Consider the following 16,240-nt stretch of genomic DNA (forward strand, 5'->3'; position numbering starts at 1 on the left):
GATATGTACTTTTGTTTCTTCTCTCTCTCTGTGGGTTCATGGTTTAGTTACAGAGAGCAAAAATTTGTCTACTACAACATAAGATGTTGTCATACATTAACATATTCCTGACCACAGCTAAATCCTGGTGAAAAGATCCCTTGTAATGCTGTAAAGACACTTGGGCATAAACTATAAGGCAGTTTACACTTAAATACAGGAAGTCTAGCTTTAACATGATTGGAAAGTTGTACTTTAACATAATATTCCAGACACACCCTATGGGCTCTGCTTCAATCCCTGAGAATTGCATGAGGGCTGCATGGGCACCTTGGTGCTCATAAATGTCTATATTCACTACACTTCCCATGTTCCTAAGAATTTATGTTGTGGACAAAGCCATATATCCTACCAGATATTCAATTTTACCAGAAAGTCTGCATCCCTCCACCAAGAGTCATGGTTTGGCTTCTTGCCAAGTGGAAGAGAGGTGAAAGCAAACACAGTCAACTCTATAGGCCATAAAGGGAGCAAAAGTTACCCAACTTAAAATAAAAAGAAAGAATTAAAAAGTTCACCTTCCCAGGTCTGTAGAAGAAAATTCTTGAGACAATTTAGTCCTTACCAGAGGGGAGAAACTCTGAATGATCAGCAGGCAGAACTGCTCATAGCCAGTCAAAGGAGCTGGATATTCCTCTCACAAATACCGGTGTCCACACACAGAGCAATGGATGTGCCTGGTAAGGAAAGAAAGCTGCACCCTGGCTCTTGTATTCTGCTGCTGCATCTACAACCACCACTCCCATCAGAAGATAAATGCCACTAAATGGAACAAGTTTAATCTTTCTGACTACATAACCACTGTGTTAGAAAGCTGAAGGTGCAGCATACAACTGCTACTCATTTGGAGCCTCAGACTGTCACTATTACCTTTACTCACCATTCTGCAGCTTGCAGGCTGTGGTTCACACCACCTTTCATTCATCAGCAGATTTCAGAAGCACTGTGTATTTCACCATGTCTTTAGACCTCCATGCCTGTCCTACCTCAACATTAATTTAAAATTATTTTCTTAGAAACCAGTAGTATCAGAGGTTCACTGTAAGAGAAGTCGCAGGAGTCGCTTAAGATTTTCATGTATGGGAGAATACTCCCACTCACATCCTGAAGAATGTGGGGAGGTTCAAACAAAAGGATCTGACCACATGTCTGAGACTAAACCAGCAATGCATATCTTTTTCTACCCACACCCTGCTCCCAAAACTCAATCTGTTACAAAACCAGTTCCTTTCCATCTGCAAAGTTCACTATTTTATGTTACCAGTCTCATTCAGAGTCCAACCGAAAAAGCAAGAAATCATTACTAGCAAAGAGTGATGAATCTTGAAATTATTTCAGCCCTAGACACACAGAGAACACTGTAACTTTTCTACGGAAACATTTAGGAATACAAGTCCATTCTGACTATTCCACTGACATTGTATCCTTAGATTTTCATCCTCTCTCAGATATTAAATTGTACTGGGCCTCATTCTGTAATGCTGTTGGTAATGTTTTCAAATGCTGTATGCAGGGTTACTGTACTCTGGGAAAGTGCTAGTCAGGAAATTATGTAAGAAATTAGCTTTATTCAGTTACTGCAATTCTGGCAGTCTTCCAGGTCTTTATGTCACTGGCTGCATGTGATTATCAACAAAAAAACTCCAGCAATCTTCTTGCCATGACTGTAATTAATTCCAGCAGTCAGGTACAGAATACATTATTTGCAACAATATGAGTCCAAAATTTGAGGTAATCCATAAGAAAATCAACAATATTTCATATCATTCTGGATGTTTTACCAGTCTTATTTAAAACTGCCTTTTTCCTTACATATTGTTTTTTCAAACATTATTTTAGTTATACCTTAGTTATACATTAGCAGGATGGAACCTGTTGATTCCAACTTAAAAATACCACATGATTTTAAAATAACTTTTTATCTCTCTGCACTACCCAAGAAGAACTGTCTGCTTGTTAAAGACCATCATCAGTTGTGACTCTGCTTGTACTCTGGTATGATTTGTTCTCTTTATGAATAAAACTGTTTGCTTTCAAATGCCATTTACCAGTTTCTTCCCTGATGTAACACTGTATATTCTTTTCTTTGCCAAAAGAAGTGGAGTGGTTTGGGGTGTAACAGGCCACTAAAATTGAGATCTGCACTGGTAGGATTGCTTCTGAATAGTTCTGTTACAAGTCATTGTGAACTTGACAATGGAAAGCACTGCCAAAGCAGGGAAAGCTGTTCAAAACCCCAGATTTCATTCTAGGCACATTACTAAAATCACAGGCTGCTTCCTGCTTTTTAGATAAAAAATACAAATATTTGCAGGGAGATGAGGAAATAAAACTCATTCACTTTACTTATTTTTTCACCATCCAGGCTTACATTCAGCCACTTTTCACCTCTGAGACAAAATCCTGCATGATGGAAGAGCAAATTCAAAGCCATTCAGGTGAAGTTAATTCCATTTGGTCACTCCAATAACACAAGTACACGAGGAGGTTACAGCTGGGTAGTGCAGTGTGAGACAAACACTCAAAATTCAGCTAAGAAACCACTGAGCCTGTGCCTTATTGCTACCACCACTGGTTTTGGTCCACCTCTGCTACCAAAGAACCAGGCACAGCTGTGTGGAAAAACTCTGTGCTGATAGTGGGGCACAGGCTGCTCACCCTGGCCAAGGGATGTGCTCTTTGCTACTCTGCTTTCTGATTAAAATCTGGGAAGGAGATGCTTCCCAATATGCAGCAAAACATAAAGAAAAATGAATAAAATGTCTTCAAATGTGCCTATGAGAAATGGACAATACAAGAACTCTCAATACTTTGTTATATTACAAAAGGAGGAAAAAATGTCTTGAAAACAAATAAGACTCATGGCATCGATAATTTTAAAAAAGAATTATGATGCTATATTTAGAAAAGAAGTCAGACACTGGATTTCAAAACCATATGTGGCAAACATTAAAGGGAAAACTGGATAGGATTGTCAAGGCAGTATGGGGCCAAGAACTGCTGCTTTTTTTTTTTTTTAAGCTCACCCCAAAACACTGGTGGGGGGCAGAGAAGTTTAACACAACTTTCCTCTGCAACTACTGCTAAAGGTAGTTTGACTGGCAGTGCTGGAATGATGCTGACAGCACAGGACTAGCTGGGCAGTTTCGGGACAGTCTGCAGCATTATTGCCCATTTTTGGCTGGTTTGTAAATAAAAAGGAAATTTCAGTATGAGATTAATAGAGAATATATGGGAGAGCAAGACTTCCCTTGGAAGTGCATGAGAGGTCAATAAGCAGTGCACATTAGCCAAAATTTTACTGCCAGCAGTAGAAAACCTGTGAGTATATTGTCAATATAAATAAAAATTAATGACCTGAACATGCACTGTTACTGTTTTCTTCTAAATGTGTATGCCAAGAATTGCAGAAATGGTCTTGCTCACAGCCCTGAAAAAAATTACTTCATTATTAGTTCCTTCCTTTTTGAGAAAAGACTATACCTAATGAAAATTCACAAAACTTAGAGAAGCCAAACAGCAGTTTGCCAAAAGGGGAGTGGTCAGGTTGGCACTTACTCTGTCCAAGCCTTTGCACAACCAGAGCAGCACTTCAATATTGATTGTCAGAATGCTCAAATGAGACAAGCAAACAGAAATCTGACAGCCACATGCTATAAACAGTCCTCTATTCACACAGATCATGTATTATCCTATCACTGCTTTTCCCCAGTATTTTCAGGCTGAATGGTATAACTTAAGTTGCATGTTCTCAACAAGGATTACAATACAGTACCTATTTACAGAATTAAGTACAAAGGTAAATGTGTAGCATCTGAGAAGGAGCAGATCATTCTTTTGTAAGATTAAAAAACATCTTGGGATTTTTATTTGTAAACTATGCCATGCAATTCCTTTATTTCCTTTTCATCCCAGTGTTTCCCAAATTCTTTGTCCTTCACAAGATTTTATTTGCCTCAGGGGAAAACTCAGTATTTCTACTGAACACCCATGACAATTTGGCAGGAGAGAAGGAATTGAACCTAAAAGTTGCATTTACAGCCTGAAATCATGCAAAGACCCTAAGAGCAAGTGTCCTCTTAAAAAAAAAACAAAATCTGCACTGAGGTATTTGGAGCCACAGCTTGTCTTCTGTCTTCCTTTTCATCACACTGGAGCATGCGGCTCTTTAAAAGGATGTCTGTGCAATCCTTCTCTTCTCCAAGATTAAATACAAGAGGGATCAAAACCTCACAGGCCCCACCACTGCCTCATCCTCAGGCAAAGAACGAGGATGTGCAGAACTCCTCACAGTGCTCCCATGGGAAGATTCCTACTAAAGGAGTCAAGTGAGTCAATCGGGGAACAGACCAAAACCTGGCACCCTGGGACAGAGATTGCAAAGCCTTGGACTCTGAAAGGACAGAATATATGGATTTAGTTCATTTGTTTGCCTTCTCAGCAACACAGCATTCACAGCTCATCCAGAAATTAAAGCAGTTCTGGTCATCAGTCCCCTTACCACAGCAATACAATCTGGGCTCACACAGAGCTGGAGAAATGGGGAGCAAGCCTGCACATGTCAGAACCCCAACAGGGAGTTCACGACTAGTACCTTGATATTCTCCTCAAAATCAGTCAGCATAGTTACATTTCAGAAATGACAGCTGACTGACTGATTTTTAGACTAACTACCCTTCTTTGGCTCTTTCCGAGGTACATTATAAAACTGAAAGAGCATTAGATATCTTGAGTATGTGTGCATAGAGAAAAGTATCTGCCATTTCCCTAAGACATATCAGTATAAGATGTGCCCTAAATTAGTTCCTTCATCACTTTCTGATGGTTTTAAGAGATTACACAGTATGCTCATACACCTACATAAACATGGTATTTATCTGGGTACCGGGTTTCATTCTACAGTATTTTAACTGCCAGCTGCTATTCTGAGAGAGAGATAATGAAAATAATTAACAGGCAGGACATTCTTCCAGCTGCTAATGCTGTAAAATAATTACTCAGATGTCATTCCAGAATTAGATTTAATACTGATTAAGCACTCAATAATAATGTGTGGCGAAAGACAGACAACTGTAACAGAACAAAGAGTGCCAAGAAGTGCTGATGTTTGTCTGACTGGCTTTCTGCCTTTACTGATGGCAGTCCATTAAAAAGCATTTTTTGCATGCTGACAGGAGTTTTGTGCACTGTCTTCCTGCACTTCTCTCACATCTCTGTTAATAGTGATGTGCTTTCATTAGCTATGGAACAGCAGTAGCCAATGCCAAGGCACTCTGTGCGTCAGGAACAGATGGTTCTCCCTCACAGCACACCAGGGAGGCTGGCTGTTCCACACAAAAATACCTGTTCACACCTGCTGGGCAGGCCAAGGAGACAGTCATCAGGACACTCAGATCCATTACATGTACACAGGGCACTTTCATGGGTGGAATCCTCCCAGTTTCGGTTTTTACACTCAGTTGTCAGAACAGGTGGACCCCTCCCTGAGGCTTTCTCAGCCCCAGGAGCTGCAGGAAGGTCCCCTGTCACTGCTCATGATGGAACAGAAGTTATTTCAGCCTTTGTGAGAGCCAGTCATTCAGTGTAGGCTTCTGATCAGATATTGATACCAGTGGTGTTGCTGCTACAGACACTAACTCAGTCATGTCTGGAAAAACAAACCTTCCACAAGTGTTTCATCAGCCAGGATCTGTATCTCATTATCATTTGCACCTTGCCCAGGCTCTGGAATTAGTGAATCCAAGTTAATCAAGGTTCTCTGTTTAGCAAAGAGATCAGTTCACAATTAAAACTACATTTCTAAAATGGGAGTTGAACATTAACATGTCTGTAGGGCTTTTTAAGCTGCAGTACCCAGAAGTCGTAGCATAAATGGACTTGAACACATTCCAGCAACTTGTATAACTAAAAAAGATACAAAGTGCTTTAAAAATTTAAAACTGCAGCCCCACATACTGTCTCCAGCTCTGTCCAGTCACCCACATAATCACATCCACCCTAGTACAGTTATGGACTTCAAATTTAAAAGCATTAAACTGATTCTCATCTGTGACATATTATGTTGACTTTGTTGAGAGCACAATTAGGCTGATGCTACTTGAAATCTTCACCAAAAACTCTCCAAGTTTGTTTTAATGTCACTTTTGACACACTGACAAAGCCAGAAATACCTAGTGTTCTGTAAGAGCTAAGTGTTATGGATAGAGCAGATCTTAAGAGCTGAAAGCACTCCGTGCTTGGATGCAGTTCCTGGAAAAGCTTCAGGAAGCTTTCATTAACAGTGTTAGATGAGTAGGTATCACAGCTTTTCTATTACACAGTTATTAAGCGGACCTTTCAGTACCTGCAGAAGTTTTGAACATCTGCAAAATACTTTTTGTGAAACTGAACTACCAATTCGGACTATTACAAGGTGACTAGATTATATTTTTCTTCTGGAGGAACAGGTGCTCTGTGTTCTGAGTGTTTGTACACTGCAGCTAAACCAGCCTGGAGGCTGCACTGACCTCTGCTGAAGTTCAGCACTGCAGGGCAGTGTATAAATGTTCTATTCTGGGACAAATGCTTAAAGCTGAGGTAACTCCTCTGAACTTCACATACTAGATGAGAGCCAAATCAGCAGTCTGAAACTGTTAGTAGGTACCAGTTAAACTCATTTTCTTCTTCAATTTTCTTCTCACTTCTAGTCCTAATAAAAGTACAGCCCTAACACCTGAAATATTGTTCTTTTCTTTCAAAACTGCATTTGTATTATACTGCTGCTAATATAGAGCTACTGAAAATTATGAAATTCATAATTATTATCTAAACAGAAGCCAGTCAATGGCAACAATAAGAATACTTCAACACTATTGACAGAGCTAAAAAAAAAAAAAAAAAAAAAAAAAAGGCAGGGGAAAGAGTTTGTTGGAACATGAGAGACCATGAACTGCAGAGTTTTGTCCAGGCTACTGACTATTCAGCAGTACCTTGCCTTTGTAGGCTTTCTCTGTATGACCACATCATGTAAATAAGCAAAGCCACAAAAGCCAAATAAAATACAACCAAGCCAACCCCACATGCAGAAAAATCTCTGGGGAGAAAAGGACTCGTACCTATCCCTCAGTGAAAAGCACCTATTACTTACAAACACTGTGAGGAGCAAAATTCTCCTTCCAGGAAGCAAACAACTGTACCTCAAGGGTGGAAGAAATAGATGATATCTGCACATGTAAATCTCAGTCTTTAGCCATCAGTGTTTCCAGAGATGTCCTGATTAATCAAACCGCATAATTAGGTGTTTTAAGTGTCCCTACTATATCAATTGCCTTTACGATGGCTTGTAAAGTGGTTCAGTTTTAACTGTGACTGGATAGAGGCTTGACTGTGCTGATAATCCAGATATGCTTTGGGAATTACTGTGTACCAGTTGATTAGATTAAGAGATAAAGAGAATTAGGAAGCACTTGCCATAGCTTCATCAATGCAGGCTTCTGTCACAAACTTTGCTGGAACAGACTACCCAAATTCTGAAGAGACAGATGATAAAGGCAAGAGCGTTCCTTTGCTGTTTAGGTTGGTATGTGAACAAGCAAGGCAGAAATTTAAGATTGATTTACTCACACTTAGATTAACAAAGACAAACAAGCTGGCCTAGTAAAAACACAAACAAGCCCCATTTCCAAAACACTGTCCTGCTTCTGTGAGCACTGGAATAACCCAGATAAGCCATACCATCAGGAAACTATTTTTCTCTTACTACAAGTACACAAAATAAGCTGTGTTTGTGTTGGGGTATGTGTGTACATAACTTTTACCAGCTGTAAGTCTACCGCCATTGCTTAAGGATAAAGCAAAAGCAGCCAAAGGATGTGATCCCATAATTAAGGGACATCTCTCATGAGGAAAGGCAGAGGGAGCTGGAGCTGTTCAGCCTGAAGAAGAGATGACAGAGGGGACCTCATCCCTGTGCGTCAGTGTCTGCAGGGAAGGGTCAGAGCAGGGACCAGGCTCTGCTCCTGCTGCCCAGCAATGGGACAAGACAACGGGCAGGGACTGATGCCCAGGAATTTCCACCTGAACGTGAGGAAGAACCTTAGTGTGCAGGTGATAGCACTGGAACAGGCTCCCCAGAGAGGGTCTGGAGTGTTCCCCACTGGGAGGAACCACCTGGATGCAATCCTGTGCCATGGGTGACCTTGTTTGAGCAGAGAGGCTGGACCAGATGACCCCCAGTGGTCCCTTCCAATCTGACCCATTGGTGATTCTGGGACCCACTCACACTACCACACTGCCAGACAATCCTTTTCTAGTTTTTACAATTAAATAAGCCATAGGTAAATGTCTAGACTAATTCTTTGACCCTACACTTCAGTCTCACAATAAAAATCACAAACACTCTGCAAAATTTATAGTGGGAAAATTACACACATAAATTGTCTTTTAAAAAGACACATTTTTGGTGGCAGGAAGCAAATTTGCTTCACACCACTGCACAATTTTCAGAGGTCTCTACTACTGAGTATTTTAAGAGTGATTCAGCAGTAATTCCAAAACAATTCTCATAAATTCTTTACCATGTATGGACACAGAAACTTCTCCCCCCTTTTTTTTGGAGCATGCTCTGCAGATAACCAGATGACTGTAAGATTTCTGATGCAACTCGAAAAAATGAACTGCGTTCTAAGGTTTTAAAGGAATTGATTATTTCAGTTTGGGTTTGATAGTTCACTGTTCAAGAAAAAATATTATTTACTGGTCAAAGGGCTGCAAGAGAAGACACCAGGCTCAATTTCCCAGTAGGGTCTGAGACCTGACTTCAAGCACTCATGTAGATTTTATGTGCCTTATTTTCTGTTGTATACAAAACACTGCACAAAGATAACACAGTACAGGACAAAACGTACAGACATACACAAAAATAAACTTGTTAATAATAAAAACGTCTGAGAAATTTGTGCAATATTAAGATCTGAGTTTCATTTCTATTCTATAAAACATTTATAAAAATGCATGGAGTTGTACTGGGTAAGGGAAGAATAGAAAATTAAATGAAAGCTCAGAGCACACAGCTCTTCACTGATGGATGAAGACAGATACAATTTCTTTCCAGGAAAAGTATAAAATGCCTGATGACTAAACTATGAATTAGTTAAATTCTCATTTATTTCATATATTGCTGTTGGACAGTTTACTCTAGGATAACATACAATCTATTTAAACCAAATTACAGTCCTTTTATTTCTACAAGGTATATAAAAACTGGCTACATTAAGTTAGTTTTATTTAAAATTGTATTTTAATAAAGAATCTATTACAGACTTAAAAAAATACCAAACTTGTCATTGTCACAGTCAGGAGACTGATTTTTAAAGAATAAACATTGGAAATTGTGCTTGGTTTTATGAAAGGATCCCTCCTTCCTATTTGCTATATGGGTGGTGGCCTTTATCTAGAGATGCATACAGGTTAATAACTTGAGCAACAATTCCACATGCAACAGATACAGATTTCAGTGGCAGAAACGGATCCATGATGCAAAACAAGCACAAAATCCCTATTTCTCTAAGTCAGTGACCTCCCCAGATCCAGACACAGGTAGTAAATTAACAGATGGCCTTAAGGACCTAAGGATCTATAAAAGACATAAACCACAAATACTATTAACTGCTCAGTTTTGGGACTGGGCATTGATTTTCATTGTCAAACTGCATTACTGCTGCAGGCACAAGATTCACTGCTGACTTCTGCTCTGTATTGATTTTGTTGAACAGCAATCAAGAGTTCAGTATTTAATGGGATGTAGCTCAAACTGGAGTTCCCACTTACTGCAGAGAGGGTTTAATCAATTAAATCTGCCCATAACATATTCTCATTCACTCTGTGTAACTGCCTTGCATAAAAGCACAAAAGAATGAGAATGCCATTTTGTTATCATCAATACTCCATGAAATTGCCTTTACTCATTAATTTAGTAACATTTATAGATCTTCAGCAAGCAAGGCTTTAGAAGCAGTGAAAGAATTCTGTCACAGATTTTCTGCATGACTGCTCATCCTTGCCACTTGGAATCACACAACTCCAATGGAAGACAAATTGAAGCATTGGACAGAATAATTCCCTCAAGTTGCACAGCACTCTGACAAGCAAACTGACCTTACCACATGTGATCCAATTAAGATTCTTTTGCCATCTAGGATTTAAATTACTTCTATCAATGACAGCTACAGCATCAAAAACAGTAAATGCTCTCCCCAATACAAATAAAATATACTTTCTCTTTGGCAAAGATGATGAAATCTCTGAAATAAATCCACCCTGAAGCTGAAAAATTACTAACAGTTCCAGGCTTTGCTGCATAATAACTCTTCAAACTGCAAACAAATGCTCCTGCACATGTAATTACCTGAACAGAAATTCATTCTTGTTTTACTTTTGCAACCCCACTTCATGATGATTTCTGATGGAGACAATTTGTTATTACCATAAGAGCAAAGTAATGAAATCGTGAACCACTGCTCATACATTTACTGAATCCACTGCAAAAGCAAGGTGAGATATTAAGTGCAATTCTGTTGTGGGTTAGATTTTACAGAGACATTTAAATAATTAACAATTACAGCTGATAATATAAAACAGCAGGAACCATTAAAATCTATTTGTGTGAAAAGCAAGTTGGAGAATTCTTAAAATATAAACAAGATATTAAATTATTCCTCACAAATAATATGAAGCAAAATATAATAAGTCATGACATACCCAAAATGTTCAAAGGAAGGAAAGCAAAGAGACTAATTAAGGCTTGGGGGCAGTAGATGATGGTTATAAGCATATGAAGTGACAGCACAGTCCGAAAGAATTCATATACATAAAAATCAGTACTCCAACAGGAAATATCTTGCTTGATATAAAGGGAAAAGGATGAAAATCAGTTAACTAGATCGGGGTTTTTTCACACCTTCCTAGTTATTTTGCATCTTGCCATTAGACAGACAAATGTGATCACGTCACAAAAAAAGGCTGCTAATGAACAGCTAGTGAACTCTGGGGTTCTCAGATTAGCCAGGCGGAATGTTAGCAGACAGATTGGGTAGAAAGAGCTCCGATGCTACATTTTTTCAGGGGGAAAAAAGTGAAATGTGATTAAAAAAATTGGAGCAAATGATCACAAAAAACAAAGGAATGAATGGTCTTGTCCTTTGAATCTGCAACATCTGAGGAATTAGAAATGTGAAGAATAAACAGCAAGGAACTTTCTGGCACAGCTTAGTTATTATGCTGGAAAAAAGAAGGAAATAAACTAAAGCAGATGTAGCATTTTCTATTTAAAAATTCAAACCTGTTTTCCAACACTGTTGGAACTGTTTAGCTCTTTCTCTTCTGAGAAGAATATTCTTTAGACTGTATTTCAGAAAGTCGTTTTTGAAATTGTAGGTGGTGATATAAAGCAAAGCAGAGTGAGCTTCTGAAATGAAGTGATAATTGGCCACTGTACTGAGGCAAACTCCTACCCAGTGCAGTGTGTTAGCTACCAGAACTTACTATCTCCATAAACACAATTTCAAGATTTAACAAAAGACACATTCAGTTGTTTTGCTGTCCTGTCAATGGAGCTAATGCAAGAAAAACTCTTACCAAGAAGTGATACCTGCAAAATGCAAAAAAAAAAATACATTTCTGGAAAACAAAACAAGGGGGGGTGGGGGGGAAGTTAAAACTATGATTAAAAGGAAAGACAAAAAGTAGAAAAAGAGCTGTCTGGTTTTTCCACTTTCTTTGAGTTCTGTGCTGACACCAGAGGCACCAACCACAACATTGATCATTTACAGGATGAAGCACAGGATATTTTTGTCATGTCATTTTACACATAGTAAGGATTGTATGCTCATATGAAATGGGAAATGGTAACAGCTGAGAGTCCAGGCAGGGATTATTCATCCCTGTAGCCTTCCTCAGCATCAGCTGGAGGGACAACAGGCAGATGGACATTGGCTGAAGCAGTCAATACCCAGGGAACCCAAGTGAGTGCAGATCCTCTGGGTGGGTTCTGCCAATAGCTCCAAGAAGCTTCAATCAGCTGATCATGGTCATTGCCTGGGCTGCTCTAATCAATAAACATGATCCATAGCACAGGTGTTTGGTGTACTCCAGGGGTTCCCTACCCAAGACAGTTTGTCAAAGTGAAGTAGCTTTCTAGTGACAACTGCAGGAGATACAGGAATCAGTGCCTCCTGCCACAAGGGCTCCTTGGAAAACCTAGGAGTAACCTCTGTGGGGGTGATTTCAGTTATGAGTCCTTCCAGTGATAAATAATAATAACCATCTCTGCAGCTACACTGCTCTGCTTTCTTATTCATGTCAAGTAATAATGGACCACTGTAAAACATGGAGAGAAGCTCAACTACGTGAAATATGCACAAGTGTGAATTTAAAGAGGAAAACCTACAAAACAGTATGAATACCTGCCGTACTGCTGTAAGATCTCTGCTTAAATAAGGGCATGGTAAGTGCCTCTAAACATAAAAATTAACCAAGTGATCAAATTACTGAACATATATCTTATACAAAGTGCATATTCCTTCCCCACAGCCCCCACTCAAGAAGAGTTTCAAATTAAATTGCTACAAAAATTAAAATAATCATTCTGCTCACACCAAGGTCAAAATAGCAACTAACACATTTCATTTATAATGTGGCATTATCTGCTGGAGGCAGACTGACACAATCTGAAAGGGAATGATCTTAAGTTAGCATTCCTCATGTTCCTTTGCCACAGCCTGAGCTATCAGTGAAAGGATTCAGAGCTGACAAATTCCAGTGTTTCACTGAAAGGAGGTTTTCCATGTGAGCCATTGAGATCAGGCACCAGAGCTGGTCAGCTGCTGTGCTCCAAGGCTCAGCATGGGCCAAGAGGTATTAATGGGTGAGAAATATTACCCATGTGAGCAGATCACACACCACACTAACATTCATTAGAAATGTATTTCAGAAGTCCAAAGCTTTCAGTTTTGTAGCACCCATCACCCTGAGCTAGATTTTGCTCATGCCTGGTCCTCACCATGCTTAACATTTTAGATCACTGAAACAAATGTGAAACACTCTGTATGCCACAAGTCCTATTTTAGAACATTAAAACAAACCTGGGACACAATGTGCCTCAAGCACAAGGAGCAATGCCATGATTTTAATGGAAGAAAACATCACCATGGGTCCACCAAGTTATCCAGCAGTGTTAAATGCCTGTATTTGCAATGAAGCATGAATACAAAGCTGCTGCGTCTCCTTTGCGGCACTAAGCAGCACAGAAAGGGAATCTAATCCAAAGTGCTGAGGTAATGACCAAAACCAACTTAAAGTACCAGGGGAACTCCAAAGCTGCACACAATTGTTAGTTAAATTAACAGAGGTTAATTAAACAAGCAGGTTTCAACAGATGATCCAGTGTGGTACATTCACAAAGGATGGGAAAGAGCTGGACAATGAATACAGCAAGAGGAAAGCAACACTGCCTTTTAAAAGATTTAACTGCTCATACCATCAGCAAAAAGAAGCCATCAAAATTTGGCCACTCTCTCAGACACATTCCACTTCCTTTCATCTTGAGTGAGCTCTCCTCAGGCTCCCATGGAAAAACAGCTTTTTATTGGACAGGAATAAAAACAAATAAACTATGAAGCTAATATAAAATTCAGCTCCTCTTAAAATCTCAAAATAAGACCTGTTCCCTTCCTCCACCCGCTGAACCTTGCCAGACAAGAGCTAAGCAGTATTGGGTAATACCAAGCTTGAAGAATGAGCCTTTCAGAGGAGAATGTTTGTTCTTAATTCCGAAAACCATGTTAACAAGTTACTTTATCAAAATTAGAGAATAATAGATGAAAAAAAATAAACAGCCATCTCCTTGCAGCCAAATTGGGCCACACTCAAAAGTCGGTCTGGAGACTTCACACCTGAGTCACAAGCAAACTGGGAATTCACTTTATTTTTTTTATTGCACAATATGGAAATTATCTGTGCTGTACAGGTTAAATTATTCTCTCTCTTATTTTATACAACCGAGATTTAGAAATGAAAACTTGGGCTCAAAATATACAGGATATGAGTGACTCTATTACAAACAGTACTTCATAGTAAAAAAAAAATGAGCTAAAGCAGCACCCATACACTCCTTGAAAAAAAAAAAAAAATCAAGAGACAATATTATTCAGCATTGTTTGCTGCATATCACTACCCTCTGCAGAGATTTCTCTGTTCAGTCAGCCATCCACTTTCACAAGAGGACAACAGGTTATTCTCTTTCAGTTTCTCCAAAACAATAGCAGCAACAAATAAAGTTCTGTCCAAAGGATTTTAGAAATGCAGCAGTGCAGCTCTAAGGAAAAACCTGTCAGCAGCTAAGGATTACACACCTTTGCCCTGGGGATAGGAAAAAGTGCCAAAGCAACCCTTACAAAAAGAAAAAGATCCCCATTCTCAGATGTAGCTGTGCTTCCATTTGACAAATGGGCTGTAGGGGAGGGTGCTCCACCACTGATGTTTATTTCTAATTGTGGAAATGAAATGACTGACACCTGGTGAGGAATGAAGCCCAGAATGTCTCACTGCCCATCTGTGTTCATACTTACATCATGCTAAAAATCCTGAAGGACATGGCAGCCTTGTCCACATTGCTGTTATAATCCCCAAAATCCTGCAGTCAGCAAGGACAACCTAGCTGAGAAATTAATTCAGTCAAGTCAAATGCCTGTCCAAGCATAGATGCTGCCATATGGTTTTCCATGCGATACATCCATAGCTCAGAATTTCACCTGATGTACTTGAAGACACAAAGGAATAAACACAAGTATTTTCTCACTGATGCGCCTGCTGGATTCTGTCATTATAAGTGATATTATTGTCCTCAAACAACAACTCTTACCTTCTTATATAAACCTTTGCAAATGCATTTCTAACAGCAAAATCTGCCTCAGAGATCAAGCTCCCCATGAACTATTTCCTGTAAGGACACTCCCAGAAGCATCACTGGTCTGACTGCTCTGTGCATGGCACAGCAAGACTCTGGACCTGACCACTCCTTGCTGAGGATCTTTTCCGGCCCCTCAGGGCTCTGCAGCCTGTGCAGGTCACAACACTCTTTGTTCAAATCAGGCTAATGTCTCAGACCTCATTTACCACAGTTTTATGACTGCTTCTGTTATTTTTATATTTTTATATGATGTAAAGTACGCCTTTACACCCGTCTAAGTGACAATCAGATGTGTATCTCCCGAAAATCAGATTCTAGTGTGAGTTGTTGAGCCAGAAGAAGAGAGCACACTGGAAACCATGGGGAAAGAATGATGACAGTGGGGTTTTCTTGGCTTTCAGGAAGCAAGGAGGATATTAGGAAGGAATGAAAACAGAAGTTGGGTAGAAAAACAATGCTGAGGGCACTCAATGGTGAAGAGAAGGTATTGGATATGTACTGTACTTTATAGTGAAAGTGTATTTAAAGCTGTGTTTACTCTGTAAAGAACATGGAAACTACCTAAGAGACAGATTCTCTTCTCATTTAAACCAACATCATTAAGACAGCTTCTGAAATGAACTGCAAAATATGTCAAGCTGGTACTAATGCAAAAATCCCCACATTCCAATAATCACTAAGACTCACAGTAGGTGATTTCATGAAGGATGAAGCAAGAGTACTTCATGTTGTCTAATCTCAGCTGCAGCCATCAAAAATTCTTCTCCTACAGTCGTGGTTTGCTGTGGGAGGATGTGGGGGCTGTAATTGTCCCACTGAGGGTTTCTGATGGATGATTGTATTTCAGATATCTGGACCTGTGATTCTGTAAGACTCACTTTGACTAATTATTACATTAAAAATAAAACAAAGCATTCAGAAGCCTCTGGGGGGAAAAAATGAAAATGGCTGGTCCTAAAAAGATCTAAAAAGATGCACTCCAAAAAGAAGGCATAGTTTTTATTTTCTTCGTGTAATCTTAAATAAAATTAGATACCAAGTAAATACAGTGAATTTTACAGAAGTCCTGGATGCAGGGGCACTTACTATGACAATTAAGTGGAAAAATCAGTAGGTCCTCTATGATGGGAGGAATTCAGCAAGTTTGTTCCCTACATCACCTTTCTTACATGGATTTTCCGTAAGTTATTGAAGAATAACTGTCCCAAGACATTCACAGCAGCCCTTTGCCAGAGATTACAAACAAAGCAGCAAACC

General features: G+C 39.3%; 1 protein-coding gene across 1 annotated transcript in view; it reads right to left on the reverse strand.

Annotated features, from left to right (window-relative positions):
• Positions 1-16,240, reverse strand: part of RFT1 (RFT1 glycolipid translocator homolog) — a 65,124-nt gene that overhangs the window by 22,465 nt on the left and 26,419 nt on the right. The window contains exon 3 of the mRNA XM_085590666.1: positions 605-716. The gene's annotated coding sequence lies outside the window, so the exon portion shown is untranslated. The remainder of the gene's footprint in view (positions 1-604; positions 717-16,240) is intronic.

Source organism: Lonchura striata, chromosome 12 (assembly GCF_050655825.1).
Source record: "Lonchura striata isolate lonStrDom1 chromosome 12, ASM5065582v1, whole genome shotgun sequence".
Classification (NCBI taxonomy): domain Eukaryota; kingdom Metazoa; phylum Chordata; class Aves; order Passeriformes; family Estrildidae; genus Lonchura; species Lonchura striata.